This window comes from Lytechinus variegatus, chromosome 11 (genome assembly GCF_018143015.1).
Source record: "Lytechinus variegatus isolate NC3 chromosome 11, Lvar_3.0, whole genome shotgun sequence".
In the NCBI taxonomy this organism is placed as follows: domain Eukaryota; kingdom Metazoa; phylum Echinodermata; class Echinoidea; order Temnopleuroida; family Toxopneustidae; genus Lytechinus; species Lytechinus variegatus.
The window spans coordinates 124138-140608 of NC_054750.1; the positions used below are offsets into that span (position 1 = coordinate 124138).

At 37.1% G+C, this 16471-nt stretch overlaps 1 protein-coding gene across 1 annotated transcript in view; it reads right to left on the reverse strand.

The window, feature by feature from the left end:
* Nucleotides 1-14171, reverse strand: part of LOC121423616 (aminopeptidase O-like) — a 57313-nt gene extending 43142 nt beyond the window's left edge. The window contains exon 1 of the mRNA XM_041619002.1: nucleotides 14086-14171. The gene's annotated coding sequence lies outside the window, so the exon portion shown is untranslated. The remainder of the gene's footprint in view (nucleotides 1-14085) is intronic.
* Nucleotides 14172-16471: the final 2300 nt, after the last annotated feature.

Genomic DNA, 16471 nt, shown 5'->3' on the forward strand with positions numbered 1-16471 from the left:
TATGTATATCCCAATATTAATTCTAAATCAAACTAATTTGATGACAGTTTATCAAAAAATTCGACTCGCGATTTCTGCTCGCATTGATAGATATATAATGCCTCTTATGCATAATTACAAAGTGCTTTAAATGTCCAGTTTTCAGGCCATAATATTAACACATTTCGCGCTCCCATGCGAGAGAAATAGGAAGATGGTCATCATTTTCATATGATGACATAATGCCCTCATAGCATGTTCCGGTCCTATGTAAAAACTCAAAGTAATAAAAATAAAATACATCAGCTCTTTTTTAACTGTGATCCATCACAATTCACAATTTTCCCATTAAGTGTTTGCATTACAGAGCTTAAATTCACCCTTTCTTATATCATATATTTTTAGCTCGCGCTTTGCGCTCTCTTTATTGATTTTCATGATAAGAAAGTTACTTAGAATACCCAAATTCTAGGTCGAAATCTAAAACACACGTTAATTCAGATACGCAGATTGTTCTCTATTTAAATCATTATCCAGTTTCAGATCACAATATCAAAAAGTGTCTGCTCGCGGATAAATAACTTATCCTTTTCATGATAAAACATGAATAGTGCGTCCAGAATTTTTCCCCATAATTTTGTTTACCCATCACATTTCTCCCTATTTTCTCCTCCCCCTTTTATTTTCCATTAATTTTTCTTTCGTTCACTTTTTTTTCTGTCCTCTTTCCCATAATTTATTTTACCCATCACATTTCTCCCTATTTTCTCTTCCCTTTTATTTTCCATTAATTTTTCTTTCGTTCACTTTTTTCTGTCGCCTTTTCCCTTCTAAGTTCTATTTTTTTTCTCGTCTCACCGCTTTTCCTCATCCCCAGCCCTCGATCGACGCCCGTGCAGATTCGCAAACAATATCAAGAGTATGTCTACTTGCAAGGGCGGAAATCTCTCCCCAAAGGTAGGGGACCAGGGGCTGGAAAATTTGACAAGCAAAAAACAAACAAAAAAAGGTTTATCACCCTCTAAAGAAGGTCATCTTGACCAAAAGAAATTTGACAAGCAAACAAGCAAAAAAAAGGGGCATGCCAAAAGTAAGATCGTCTCTTCCAAAATACATTTCGATTTGAACAAAATGACCAAAAATAGTAGGGGACATTTCATAATGTGCCCCCTACTATTTTGGGTGAGGGGACATGTCCCCCGGCCCTGGGGTTTGCGCCCATGTGGGTGGGGGTGTTGCGCCTCCCTATCGGGATCATATCACAGCGAGTATACACTCTTCCATATGGAAGAGTGTTTACTCGCTGAGATTTCGATCTCACACATAATTTTATAGAAAAATAGAACAGCTACGCCTTGAACACAGGCCAAAATGCCTAACGATTTCTCCGCGGCATTAACAACTCTCGTAAAGGGCGCTCCATTTATAAATAAAGTTGCATGAACAGCTCTCTATGGCGACAAAATTTCACGCGAATTGTAGCCAGCAGCGTGGGAAATTGGCAGAAAATTCAAGAAGAGAACCGGTGAGTACCGATTTAACAGTATTCATGTATTACTATTAATTAATATTTATTTAATCATAAGAATAATTTTTTTTACGGAAAGAAAGCTTAGTTCTAAGCTAGGGCGGCCCAAATGCGCGTGAGTGGAGTCCCAGTTTCTTACACGGGTAAGTATTGCTGTGTCGCCTAGAGTGATATTGTACACATGTATAACCTCGTTCCACTTGTTCACTGCTACCATCTGGCCTGTGGAGAATCTACAGGTAGGACTATGTTATGCCAATGGCTAGAGCACACACTCTAAAAAATCAATAAAATATCACTTTTGTGACAAAAATTATTAATTTTCATACGGTTTTAATGTATTTATCATCAGTAATGTGGGAATAATTTTTGTATTCACCAGAGCGCGCAAAAACTTGAATTTTGGGCATATTTTTGTGTACGCCCTCTATTGGTGGAAAGTAATATGGCAAGAAAATTTTCATTTTTTGATCTCTATTTTTTAATTAAGAAAAAATGATATAAAGAATCAAATTTCGGTAATCCTGGGTTTTAGGGGCGTAAAATATCTGTATACATTACCGGCCTCTAACTTCAGCCACAGCATCCCAGCATAGTATGGACGGCTAAAAGGGCAAATATTCAAATATGATTGAGCTGTTTTCATCAATTTTGTCTCGCAGGTTATAGCTGGATGAGTGGATCTTTTCTTGAAACTTTGGCATTATAGGGCAATCAAGTTTCACTGACCGAGTTGAAAGTCACATGATCAAGGTCAAAGGTCATTTGGGGTGAAAATTTTAACAAAATTATTGTATTTTCCCCAAGAAATTTGACTACCTTTAATATCAGCTTATTGCTGGTAGCCTGAACAAGGTTAAAGGTCATCTTAATTCGAAGGGAATTGGCTTGAAGGGGGGGGGGGTACTTCCAAAAACCCTACATTTGAGTGGAGAGAGGATCAAATTGGCATATATATACTACCGAATTGTACCTACTGGGTTTTAGGGATATAAACTATGTTTTTGGCTGGGGGGGGTATAACCCTATGATTTAATTGGAGAGGGGGTGAAATTGGTCTATATATATATATACTACCGTATCGTACCTACTGGGTTTTAGGGGTATAAATCATGTTTTAGCTTGAAGGGGGGGGTGTACTTCCAATAAACCCTACATTTGAGTGGAAAGGAGATCAAATTGGCCTATATATATTGCACCTACTGGGTTTTAGGGTATAAACTATTTGTTGGCTTGAAGGGGGGGGGTACTTCCACGAACCCTACATTTGAGTGGAAGGGGTCAAATTGGCATATATATACTACTATTGTACCTACTGGGTTTTAGGGGTATAAACTACTTTTTGGCGGGGGGGGTATAAATCCTATATTTAATTGGAGAGGGATGAAATTGGTATATATATATACTACCGTATCGTACCTACTGGGTTTAGGGGTATAAATCATGTTTTGGCTTGAAGGGGGGGGGTGTACTTCCAATAAACCCTACATTTAATTGGAGAGGGAATGAAATTGGCCTATATATATTGCACCTACTGGGTTTGAGGGGTATAAATTATGCTTTGGCTTGAAGGGGGGGGGGGGGGGTGCTTCCAATAAACCCTACATTTAATTGGAGAGGGCTGAAATTGGCCTATATATATTCCCGTGTCTTACCTACTGGGTTTTAGGGGTATAAACTATTTTTTGGCTTGAGGGGGGGTACTTTCAAGAACCCTACAGTTGAGTGGAGAGGGGATAAAAATGGCATAATATATATACTACCGTATTGTACCTACTGGGTTTAAAGGGGTATAAACATATTCTTTTTTTTGGGGGGGCAAGGGGGTGATTACAGTCCCTTACATGTACATGTTAGATGAGAGGGGATCAAATTGGCCCATACAGTATGGTATATCACCGTATTGTACCTACTGATAATTTCTGTCTTTTACCTTCAAAGAAAAAGCAGCACTTTTCGCCTGGTAGGGGGAAAAGAGTGATTTTAAGGGTTAAAATTTTAATTTAAAAAAATACATTTTTCAGTTCCTTACCGTCCTGTTGGCGAAAGCTGGTTCTGCTCTTTTTGTAAAGATGTTTTATTGTTTTTCTCTCAATCAAATTTCATACAATGCAGTTTACAAAGTTAGAATTGTAAATAATAATTCTAACAAATTTCTTAAACTCGTATACATTGTGCACATCATGAAATAATATTCTAAGACACTGCATCGTACCACTACCAGATGAGTTTAACAAACAAATATCAGATAAAAACTTACAAACTTACACCATAATGAACAAACATAATCTCATGAGCTCTGTCGCCTCTTTTGTAAGGAAATGTTCCCATTTCCTAATATGGTTTGATAATTTACCCCGCGTTACTGCTAAAATTTTCTCTTCACGTTCATTTTCTAATATCTTCTCTCTAATTTCGTTGGGACTTGGTGGTCTTTTTTAGTCCTGCTGTAAACAAAGATCAGATATAATTATCTGTTCCTTCCCTATATTAGTATGCTTAACACCAATGTGTATATCCACCCACCTGGCATTTTTTTATTTCATACATAGTGAATAAGTTACCACAATCTATCCATACGTCTCTCGTCTTTTCACATGAAAAAACAGTTGCTCATTAGTTTCTTCAGTATTCCCACAAAACGAACATTCACTATCTGAGAAAATTTTGAATAAATGTAAATATTTCTTCGTGTATATTAATTCATAAAGCATTTTAAATTAAAAAACTCTTTAAGCCTACTGCTTATAGTACATTTTCTGGGTCTTGAAAATATAACACAGATATCTTTTTCGGAGAAATTATATGTCTTCTCTTTATTATTAAACGCATACAATTTTTACAATTAATACTTAAAAGTGCCTTGTATATTTTCTTGGATGTTACGTTTGGTTAACTGTTAATCTTACAAGTAAATATAAATTCTAGATTTAGACCAGTGTCTTCACAGTTGTCGTTTTTCTTCAAAAGGTGTTTCCGTGTTGCTGGAATATTTTCAAAAACTTTGTAAACTTTATCTATTTCATTTCCATCTAACCCCATCTTCAGAAAGTTTCTAGGAGATTTGATGATACCTTCCTTGTCAACAATATGATGCAATTTATATATATGTTTTTAAGAAATAACTTTTCATCACATAGCATTTGCCCGTTCAGTCCAATAATTTTGCCGTTAAAAAATATCTAATTTCTTTTAGATGTTTCTTTTTCAAGAAGTACTTCTTTGATAGCGGCCCAAATTTCCAACATATCCATATACAATTTTGGCAATGATATTTTACAGATATTCAGTTAAGTATTAGTGAATAATAACAAAAGTCCTCCTACATCACGGGTTCCATATATAAAAAAATACGTTTCCATCCTATTCTGAATCTCATGTCAAAAGCCTTTTCAACCACACGACTCTTTGTGCATATACAAATAAATGAAAATCTTGATAACTAAATCAATTACATAAAAAGATGAGGTTTGATCGCACGCTTGTCTTTTAGAAGAATACTTGAGTCCATGATTTTTTTATGATTGTTTATGATTCATGCAAAATGAGAGAATTAGCTGCAAACTCATAACTGACACTACGACGGGGACGTTTCTCACACGGTGTCATAAAGGTATTGCTCTGAAAAGAGCTGTTGGGTTCATTAGGTTCGTCGTTGTGGAACCAGAGTTTATTGAAGAAATGAAAAAGTGTTGGTCTCTTTTAAATTCAGGTCCTCATCTCCAAACTTCGACAAAACTGCATGGTGTTCTTTGATTGTCATTGCAAATTCTTGTTCATTCGTGACTGACTGTGTGATTGGTTCCTCCTCTTCATAGTCACTCGCTTCAAAGGTCTCCTCGTCTGTTGTGTAAGGCCACGTCTTGATCCACTGCTATACAGATCGGGGGGGGGGGGGGTAAGACCCCCTCCCCCAAAGAAATCCATGTCCAATGAAAAAAATAAATGGGAAATGAAATGAATAGGATAAAACATTACTGAACCTTCTGGGAGAAAAACAGTATATTATCAATGGCTCTTAAAAGAGTGATCCGTTTCATTTGGAACAGAGGTGTATAGGCTTTATGATTTCACTCACAATTTATGCAGGAACACGAAATTAATGTGTGCCATTGGTTGTGTTTTTTATATCATACCTAGTTTGAACAAATAAAACATACAATGTTATCTCCAATCACTAATATAGCTCCCCCACCATTGGGCCTACATTATAAATGGGGAATAAAAATGAATAAAACTGAATGTTATTTATATTTTCTGATATGTTTTATTAATTGTAAATTATTGCATTATAAATTTCGTTGGAAAAATGAATGAATAAATAAATGAATGAATGAAATGAAAAAGACGGCTTAAATGAATCACTTCATTGAGTTAGATTTCTTTAAAAAATGTTACTGACGGTCATCCATCCATGACACTTTCAATTCGTGTCATAATCAATTAATGTAAACATTTCAATATCATTCTATATTTATGCCAAATAGTATTAATGGCAAATTATATCATTCTATTTTGGCAAATAAACTGTACATACCTGTACCTTTCTCCAATTAGGATATGGAGAGTTCTTTTTTATCATGGAAATGTCAACGCATAAGCATTTGGAAGTGGATGGCTCAGGCTTCCTGATGCTTCATCGATGACATCACCCCTTCAAAGATTATCACTCCATACCCCTGTATGGAGTGAGTTGTTACTCTGTTATAAAAATGATCTTTGGACAATTGATGACCAATATCTTTAATCATTATCGACTACAAAATTGCAGCTCGGGTTTTAGCGATGCCTTTACAGAAAGTTTTGTCATCATTATTAACTGATCAATGTGGATTTATTAAACATGTTAAAGGTAGATCGGCATCCGAACATGTTATGCTTGCTCAAGATATTATTGACTCTTATAAATAAAAGTTCCTGTGGCATTATCATTTTTTTAGATTTTCTAAAAGCATTCGACAATGTGAACCACTCATTTCTGTTTAAAACATTAAAGTTTAAGGAATCGTTTATAAATTGAACTAAGATGTTACACAAACATGCTCACGGTAGAGTACTATACAATGCATATGGTTGGTTATCAGAATCATTTCATATTTATAAAGGTGTAAGACAAGGGTGTCCATTATCAGTATAGAGGTTTATTTTGTTTTCAGAGATTTTGTGCAATTTGTATTAAAGAAAGTAATGAAATCAGAGGTATAGATGTTTCAGGATATTGTTTATGCTTACCAGAGAGATGAAAATAACACAGTTCGCAGACGATACGACAATTTATTAATTCGATTAAATCCCTTCATAATATTATGAAAGAGATATGGCACTTTAAAAAAATAGGCACTTACACGAGAAAGTTTTTTTCAGGCTCCTCCTAAGGTGAAAGGGGCATAGTACACGTTTATGAAGGGACATTTTTATTGCGTAAAAAGGGCACCTTTTCAATGCTTCAAAAGGTGGTAGACACTGTGCCCCTACCCCCCCCCCTGCATGACAGTAAAAATCCGGCTCGCGATTTGCACTCGCATTAATTGTTAAATCTATATTAACGCATGCATCCTATTGATAAATATAAAAGTACAAAAATGAAAAAAACTTAATATCAACAAACTTCTTGCTCTTATTAGATTAATACATAATAACATTTTGATGAATTCCGAATAATCAAATTTGCCCCTTTTGAAGAATTGGAAATCGACAAGTTTCATCTCGCGCTGAGAAAGAGGAATAGGAAGACAGTCATCATTTTCACATGGTTGCGCAAAGCATAGGGAGGGGGCGAGGGGCCCGCCCCCCCCCCCCCTATTGACGGAGCAAAACCAAAAAAAAAGGGAAAGAAAGAAAAAAAAGGAAAAGGAAAAGGAGAGGACAAAAAAGGAGAAACATAAGAGGAGGAAGACGGGTGAATAAAATGATGAGGGGAAGACTTGGAAAATAATGTTTAAAATATTTCATGTCACCATACAGTATAAAATTTTTGATCGCGCTTCGCGTTCGCATTGACTTTTAGGTGATTAATACGGAGCCTAAGTATCAAAATTTGAAGTCAATATATAAAACATATTTCAGCTCGGAAATTGAATTTTCATTATTTTGTTTGATTTACAACTTGATTTTTAAAAAGTGCTCTGCAAAAATTTATGTTTTGTCTTCTGCGCGCTCGCAAAATTTTATTTGTCAGAAGCGGATCCAGGGGGGGCCGAGGGGTCCGCCCCCCCCCCCTATTGGTGGAGCAAAAAAGGGGGGAGAAAGAAAAAATAGTAAGAAAAGGGAAAAGAGAGGAGAAAAAAAGAGAAACATAAGATGAGGAAGACGAGTGAATAAAACAAGAAGAGAGGAAGACCTGGAAAATAATTTAAAAATCTTTCATGTAGGGATATAAAATTTTCGCTCGCGTTTCGCACTTGCTTTGCCTTTGAGTATATTTACATATCTTGCGCAATATGGAGCTTAAAATATCGAATTTTGAAGTCAATATACAAAACATATCTCAGCTTGGAAATTTCACAAATTTATTTTTAAAACGTGCTCTGTAAAAATTTCTTGTTTTATGGTCTGAATATTATTTTTTGCTTGCGATGCGCTCACAAAATTTAATTTTTCAGGTACCTATTATTTTCCTGTACTCCATAAAGTTATCAAAACGTAAGATCCCTATTCAGTCAGATTGTCAAAACGTATCGGCTAGCGCTGCATGCTGGCATTATGATTGGTGAGTTATGTATATCTCAATATTAATTTTAAAACAAACTACTTAAAAAATCCCAATTTGATGACAGTTTATAAGAAATTTCGGCTTGTGATTTTCTCTCACATTGATTGTTGAAAGATATTAACTCACGCATCTTATTCATAATTTAGAAAGTGCTTTAAAATAATGTTCAGTTTTCAGGCCATAATATTATTAGATTTTGCGCTTTAATGTTTAGGAAGAGAAATAGGAAGATAGTCATCATTTTCATATGACATAATGTCCTTGTAGAATGTCCCGGTCCTATGCCAAACTAAAAAAAATGAAATATATCAGCTTTTTTTAAACTGTGATCCATATCCTTCCTACAAAGTGCTTGAAATACAGAGTTAAACTTGACCCTTTTGTCAGATCAGAACATCATAATTATATTTTTAGCTCGCACTTTGCTTGCTCTATTGATTTTCATAAGAAAGGTATTTAGAATACCCAAATTCTAGGTCGAAATCTGAAACACGAAATCTGAAATTCAGATACGCAGGTTCTCTATATAAATCATTATCCAGTTTCAGATCACAATATCAAAAACTGTCTGTTCGCGCTTTGCGCTCGCATTATTAATGTTGGAAACTTTCCAAATACTCATCCTTTTTATGATTTACAAAACATGAATAGAGTGTCCAGAATTGTTCTGCTCACGCTTCGCGCTGGCATCATTGTTTAGTAATATACTTATCCGTTTAACGATTACAAAAGGTGCTTAGAATTTCCATTCTTCAGGTAGAATGTCGAAATTATCAGCTCGCGCTTCGCGCTTGCATTATTTGATAGTTAAAATGTAACATCTTCATGGCTAATAAGCAGCCTTTAACATATTTTATATGAGATCAGAATGTATATCAAAAATAGAAGAAAAAAAATCTGCTCGCGCTTTGCGCTCGCATTATTAATATAGGAAAAATTCAAATTACTCATCCTTTTCATGATTTACAAAATATGAATATAGAGTGTCAAATTTTGAGATTAAAATCTCGATTTTTTTTCAACTTGCGCTTCGCGCTCGCATCAGTTATTTAGCTATATACCTATCGTTTTCCATTCTTCAAGTAAAAATTACAAAATTTTCAGTTCGCGCTTCGCGCTCGCATTATTTGATAGTGGAAATTTGTAACGTCCTCTTGGATAAGAAGCTGCCGTTGACAGAATTTTTTTTATCAGATCAAAGCGCATATAAAAAATTTCTGCTCGCACTTAATAAGGCTTATGATATTATATGAATATATAGTAATAACAGTCACTAAGTCACTACGCTATATGTATGTATATACATACATATATATATATATATATATATACACTTGGTATGGGATTGGTTGAGGATTCCAAAAAGTGCTCAATGCCGAGGCAGAGCAATTTTATATATATATATATATATATATATATGTATATAACAGATATATGTATATAACATATATATATGTATATAACAGACTACCCCTCACAAGAAACAAACAAAAATTAACTTCGAGCAGCCGATCAGGGAAAATTTGGCTGAAAAAAATTCCGGCCCCCCCCCCCCCTATTGGCGAAGGCTGGATCCGCCCCTGGTTGCGCAATGTCCATAAAATGTTCAGGCCCTAGGTCTACATAATAAATAATGTCAGCTCGCTCTTTGATCTCGCATCATTTATAGAGTGCAATCCATATCCACTTCAGAATTTCCCTACACAGTGCTTCAAATGGTGCTTAACTTTATGATTAAAAAAGTGCTTAGAATATAAATTTGTTTAGTTCGAAATGTAAAACATTTTCAGCTTGCGCTGCTCGTTCGCGTTTTCCATCGTTGAAATATGCATCGTCTTCATGGCTATCTGCAAACAGTCCTTAACAGGTCCCTTTCGATCAGGCGATTAAAATATTTTACTCGCGTTTTTGCGCTCACAACGTTTGAATGGGGCGTATGAGATTATAAGGTTACAAGAATAAAGCAAATACAAGAAGTGTCAATTAGAACTACCCCTTTACCGATCGGGGAAAATATGGTTGAACAAATTTGTGCCCCCCCAGCCAATTTCACCCCCTCTCCAATCAAATGTAGGTATCTTGGAAGTACCCCCCCCCCCTCCCTTCAAGCCAAAAAATAGTTTATACCCCTAAAACCCAGTAGGTACAATACGGTAGTATATATATTATGTCATTTTTATCCCCTCTCCACTCAAATGTAGGGTTCTTGGAAGTACCCCCCCCCCCCCCCTCAAGCCAAAAAATAATTTATACCCCTAAAACCCAGTAGGTACGATACAGGAATATATAGAGACCAATTTCATCCCCTCTCCAAATAAATATAGGATTTATACCCCCCCCCCCCCCCGCCAAAAAATAGTTTATACCCCTAAAACCCAGTAGGTACAATACAGTAGTATATATATGCCAATTTGATCCCCTTTCCACTCAAATGTAGGGTTCGTGTAGTATCCCCCCCCCCCCCCCCCCTTCAAGCCAACAAATAGTTTATACCCCTAAAACCCAGTAGGTGCAATATATATAGGCCAATTTGATCTCCTTTCCACTCAAATGTAGGGTTCTTGGAAGTATACCTCCCCCTGAAGCACAAAAATAGTTTATACCCCTAAAACCCAGTAGGTACAATATAGGAATATATATAGGCCAATTTCATTCCCTCTCCAATTAAATATAGGGTTTATTGGAAGTACCCCCCCCCCCCCCCCCCCCTTCAAGCCAACAAATAGTTTATACCCCTAAAACCCAGTAGGTGCAATATATATAGGCCAATTTGATCTCCTTTCCACTCAAATGTAGGGTTTATTGGAAGTACACCCCCCCCCCCCTTCAAGCCAAAACATGATTTATACCCCTAAAACCCAGTAGGTACGATACGGTAGTATATATATAGACCAATTTCATCCCCTCTCCAATTAAATATAGGATTTATAACCCCCCCCCCCCCCCCCGCCAAAAAGTAGTTTATACCCCTAAAACCCAGTAGGTACAATACAGTAGTATATATATGCCAATTTGATCCCCTTTCCACTCAAATGTAGGGTTCGTGGAAGTACCCCCCCCCCCCCCTTCAAGCCAACAAATAGTTTATACCCCTAAAACCCAGTAGGTGCAATATATATAGGCCAATTTGATCTCCTTTCCACTCAAATGTAGGGTTCTTGGAAGTATACCTCCCCCCTGAAGCACAAAAATAGTTTATACCCCTAAAACCCAGTAGGTACAATATAGGAATATATATAGGCCAATTTGATCCCCTTTCCAATTAAATATAGGTTTTATACCCACCCCCAGCCAAAAACATAGTTTATACCCCTAAAACCCAGTAGGTACAATACGGTAGTATATAGATATATATTATATAGGCCAATTTCATTCCCTCTCCAATTAAATGTAGTTTTTATTGGAACACCACCCCCTTCAAGCCAAAACATAATTTATACCCCTCAAACCCAGTAGGTGCAATATATATAGGCCAATTTGATCTCCTTTCCACTCAAATGTAGGGTTCTTGGAAGTATACTCCCCCTGAAGCACAAAAATAGTTTATACCCCTAAAACCCAGTAGGTACAATATAGGAATATATATAGGCCAATTTCATTCCCTCTCCAATTAAATGTAGGGTTTATTGGAAGTACACCCCCCCCCCCCCTTCAAGCCAAAACATGATTTATACCCCTAAAACCCAGTAGGTACGATACGGTAGTATATATATAGACCAATTTCATCCCCTCTCCAATTAAATATAGGATTTATACCCCCCCCCCGCCGCCAAAAATAGTTTATACCCCTAAAACCCAGTAGGTACAATACAGTAGTATATATATGCCAATTTGATCCCCTTTCCACTCAAATGTAGGGTTCGTGGAAGTACCCCCCCCCCCCTTCAAGCCAACAAATAGTTTATACCCCTAAAACCCAGTAGGTGCAATATATATAGGCCAATTTGATCTCCTTTCCACTCAAATGTAGGGTTTATTGGAAGTACACCCCCCCCCTTTCAAGCCAAAACATGATTTATACCCCTAAAACCCAGTAGGTACGATACGGTAGTATATATATAGACCAATTTCATCCCCTCTCCAATTAAATATAGGATTTATACCCCCCCCCCGCCAAAAAGTAGTTTATAACCCTAAAACCCAGTAGGTACAATACAGTAGTATATATATGCCAATTTGATCCCCTTTCCACTCAAATGTAGGGTTCGTGGAAGTACCCCCCCCCCCTTCAAGCCAACAAATAGTTTATACCCCTAAAACCCAGTAGGTACAATATAGGGATATATAGGCCAATTTCATCCCCTCTCCAATTAAATATAGGATTTATACCCCCCCCCCGCCAAAAAGTAGTTTATACCCCTAAAACCCAGTAGGTGCAATATATATAGGCCAATTTGATCTCCTTTCCACTCAAATGTAGGGTTCTTGGAAGTATACCTCCCCCCTGAAGCACAAAAATAGTTTATACCCCTAAAACCCAGTAGGTACAATATAGGAATATATATAGGCCAATTTCATTCCCTCTCCAATTAAATGTAGGGTTTATTGGAAGTACACCCCCCCCCTTCAAGCCAAAACATGATTTATACCCCTAAAACCCAGTAGGTACGATACGGTAGTATATAGACCAATTTCACCCCCTCTCCAATTAAATCATAGGGTTTATACCCACCCCCAGCCAAAAACATAGTTTATATCCCTAAAACCCAGTAGGTACAATTCGGTAGTATATATATGCCAATTTGATCCTCTCTCCACTCAAATGTAGGGTTTTTGGAAGTACCCCCCCCCCCTTCAAGCCAATTCCCTTCGAATTAAGATGACCTTTAACCTTGTTCAGGCTACCAGCAATAAGCTGATATTAAAGGTAGTCAAATTTCTTGGGGAAAATACAATAATTTTGTTAAAATTTTCACCCCAAATGACCTTTGACCTTGATCATGTGACTTTCAACTCGGTCAGTGAAACTTGATTGCCCTAATGCCAAAGTTTCAAGAAAAGATCCACTCATCCAGCTATAACCTGCGAGACAAAATTGATGAAAACAGCTCAATCATATTTGAATATTTGCCCTTTTAGCCGTCCATACTATGCTAGATGCTGTGGCTGAAGTTAGAGGCCGGTAATGTATACAGATATTTTACGCCCCTAAAACCCAGGATTACCCAAATTTCAATAAGAGCCAAGCAGTATGAATTAACAGGTCTAATGGAAACTGTCAGTGTAAAAAAAATCAAGCATTTGCCCCAAAGAAAAAGAGAAAATAAGCCAAACATTGCCACCCTTATTTTGTCACACATGGAGATATAACTGAGAACAAGCTTATATTATAACCTTGTTCATTGAATGAGTGCCTCGTTCGTAGGACATGTAGGATGAGTGATTGTACACAATGTCTGTGATCTCACTCAGATTCACAGAAAATCTCACGCATAGCTGGTCTTCGAACTTGGTATCTCTGTATTCCCAGGTTTCTGTCAATGCTACTATCAACACAATTTTCTTATACGATGATTTTAAGCATTTTGTTGGAGTCTTCAGTTTGCTAGGGAATCCAGCAACTGCAACAAATTTATTCACATATGGGACTGAAGTGAGTGGACAGCAGAGCCAGAGTTGGACCTCGACACGTCTTTAGACGGTCGGGCTGCCGGCAGTATAAAAGCCAGAGCGAGACTCGACGTACTCCCGGTCCAGACGTCAGACTCAGACAGAGGCATGGGCATGGCAGATCAGAGCTCAGAGTCAGATTTTTTTTTCAAGTTTTAGCACCAGACACTACCGGTACGGTTCAAAATTATATCGAATATTAGGCCTAATTTCAATGGAATAATATTGTAAAAAGCTTTGAACCAATCCTAAATACCTGGAAGTAGATATACGTGATTGGACTACCCAGGCAAAGTCTTCGCACTCCAGTCATGTCCAAGATCCACCAGTTTCCGAGTGGTGCAGTGCAGGGCGCGCCCGCTATAAAATTAAAAGCAGCTAGCGAGCTCGGCCGGCCTGCGCCTGGATAGCGTAGCATGCATGCATGCGATATGCAACGAATACGGGGATTTCCCCTAATGGTCTCCTTTTTTTATCTGCCGCAAAAATAATCCGATGGTTCATCTTGAATCTTCTTCTATTTCCTGGTACTGCAGACAAACCACTCAAGCGTGCTATAATCCCTACATGCGTGCGTCACTATAAATTAATTGCATTGACGCCCAATGGCGACAATGCATTGTTCTTGTTGCATTGACGCCCAATGGCGACAATGCATTGTTCTTGTTCCATATTCCTATTCCGTAATCTTCTTCTTCTTCTTCTTTGCATTGACGCCCAATGGCGACAATGCATTGTTCTTGTTCCATATTCCTATTCCGTAATCTTCTTCTTCTTCTTCTTCTTCCACCAAAATCCCATTTGTTTAACACATGGTTTTGTTAGCTCTACCCTGACTCCGTCCCTCATCCAAATTCATCCAAATTTGGTAGACATGTTGTCCAGCATCCCTAGTTGTGCCTCTCGTCTTCCATTTTCCAAAATCACTCATGCATGACCATCCAGGCGCCATTTTGTCAATTTCAAGTCCATTTGCATACCATTCTTCATTCTTTCATATCTCAGTTATCCTGCATGCTACAGACTTCTAACAAATTGCTATAGATAGTCCAAGAGTTGCTCCATCATCTGCGACGTATAACTTGACCTTCAAAATGCCATCTTCATGCCTTAAATTCAAATCCGAAATAGCCTTCCTTCAAAAACTTCATATTTATTGAAATGTAATGTCTAAAAGTCGTAAAATGGCCGTAACTTTTGTGTTTTTATTCATTTTGCGCTCATTCTTTTAGAAATTGATCACGGTATCATAACATACATGCTACTAAGTTTTCACGCATCATTGATCTTCCGTCATTGAAATAGCGCCCTCTAAAGTTTCAAAAACGCTTACCTTTGAATGCCCCTCATTGCGTCATGCATGGCCAAACCCGTACCCTTTCTTGGATTTAGGGTCTTTAAGATATGCCCTTTCATGCCATTTAAAAAAATATATACCTTACAACTGACGAAATATCTCAAAAATGCTCCCGAAAATCAGCAAAATACCCAAAAATGCACTTTACTGCCAGCACAACTTCAACTTGCTCTTATTTCCTTATTATTGAAGCTTATTCTTTTTAACTTGGCAGATATGAGTATTGATATATACTTAAACAGTTCGTTAATGTTTTGTAACAGAAACTAACAAATTGCTGACGGTAGCTTAAAATTATTGTGCAAAACCTTCATTTTTAATGTCTTTCTTTATATGGCATTTACTTCCGGTCTATTGCTTCCACACAAATAAAAGTGGTATCAATGTCACCGCATTGGAATACTCTTTCCAGTGATACCAAATACGACATAGGTTACAACAGAAAATTTCAAGATAAGTCAATCTGAACACATGGTATACTGCTCACAATGCACACATTTTCAACAACCACGTATGGGCCGCCAATATGGTCTAAAAAATTTTACTCGAGAATGTAACTTCCTATGGACAGCAAAATGTGCTAATATCCAATTTGATTAACATGTAATATTTGTTAGTCCTCCCCTGCCACCGTTCCTCATCAAAATTCATTCTAATTTGGTAGACATGTTATCCATAATTAGTGACCATAACTTTAGAAATAGCGCCCTCTATTGCAAAGTCTTAAAATAGTTGAATTGCCGTAACTTCCTTTGAATTTATTTTTGTCTCATATTTTCAGGGTTTGCCAATTGTATCATTTCACATAATCTAACTGTGTTTTACGCATCAGTGACCATTCCTTTAAGAAATAGCGCCCTCTAATATTTTGAGAATGTATATCATCTACAGTTTTCTTTCTATCTCTTTTTGTTTCTTGCCCTCTATTAAATCAGAGGCGTCAATGCATGCACATCGTTCTGAAACGATTGCAGTTCTAGTCTTCTTTGCATTGACGCCCAACGGCGACAATGCATTGTTCTTGTTCCATATTCCTATTCCGTAATCTTCTTCTTCTTCTTCTTCTTCTTCTTCTTCTTCCACCAAAATCCCATTTGTTTAACACATGGTTTTGTTAGCTCTACCCTGGCTCCGTCCTTCATCCAAATTCAACCAAATTTGGTAGACATGTTGCCCAGCATCCCTAGTTGTGCCTCTCGTCTTCCATTTTCCAAAATCACTCATGCATGACCATCCAGGCGCCATTTTGTCAATTTCAAGTCCATTTGCATACCATTCTTCATTC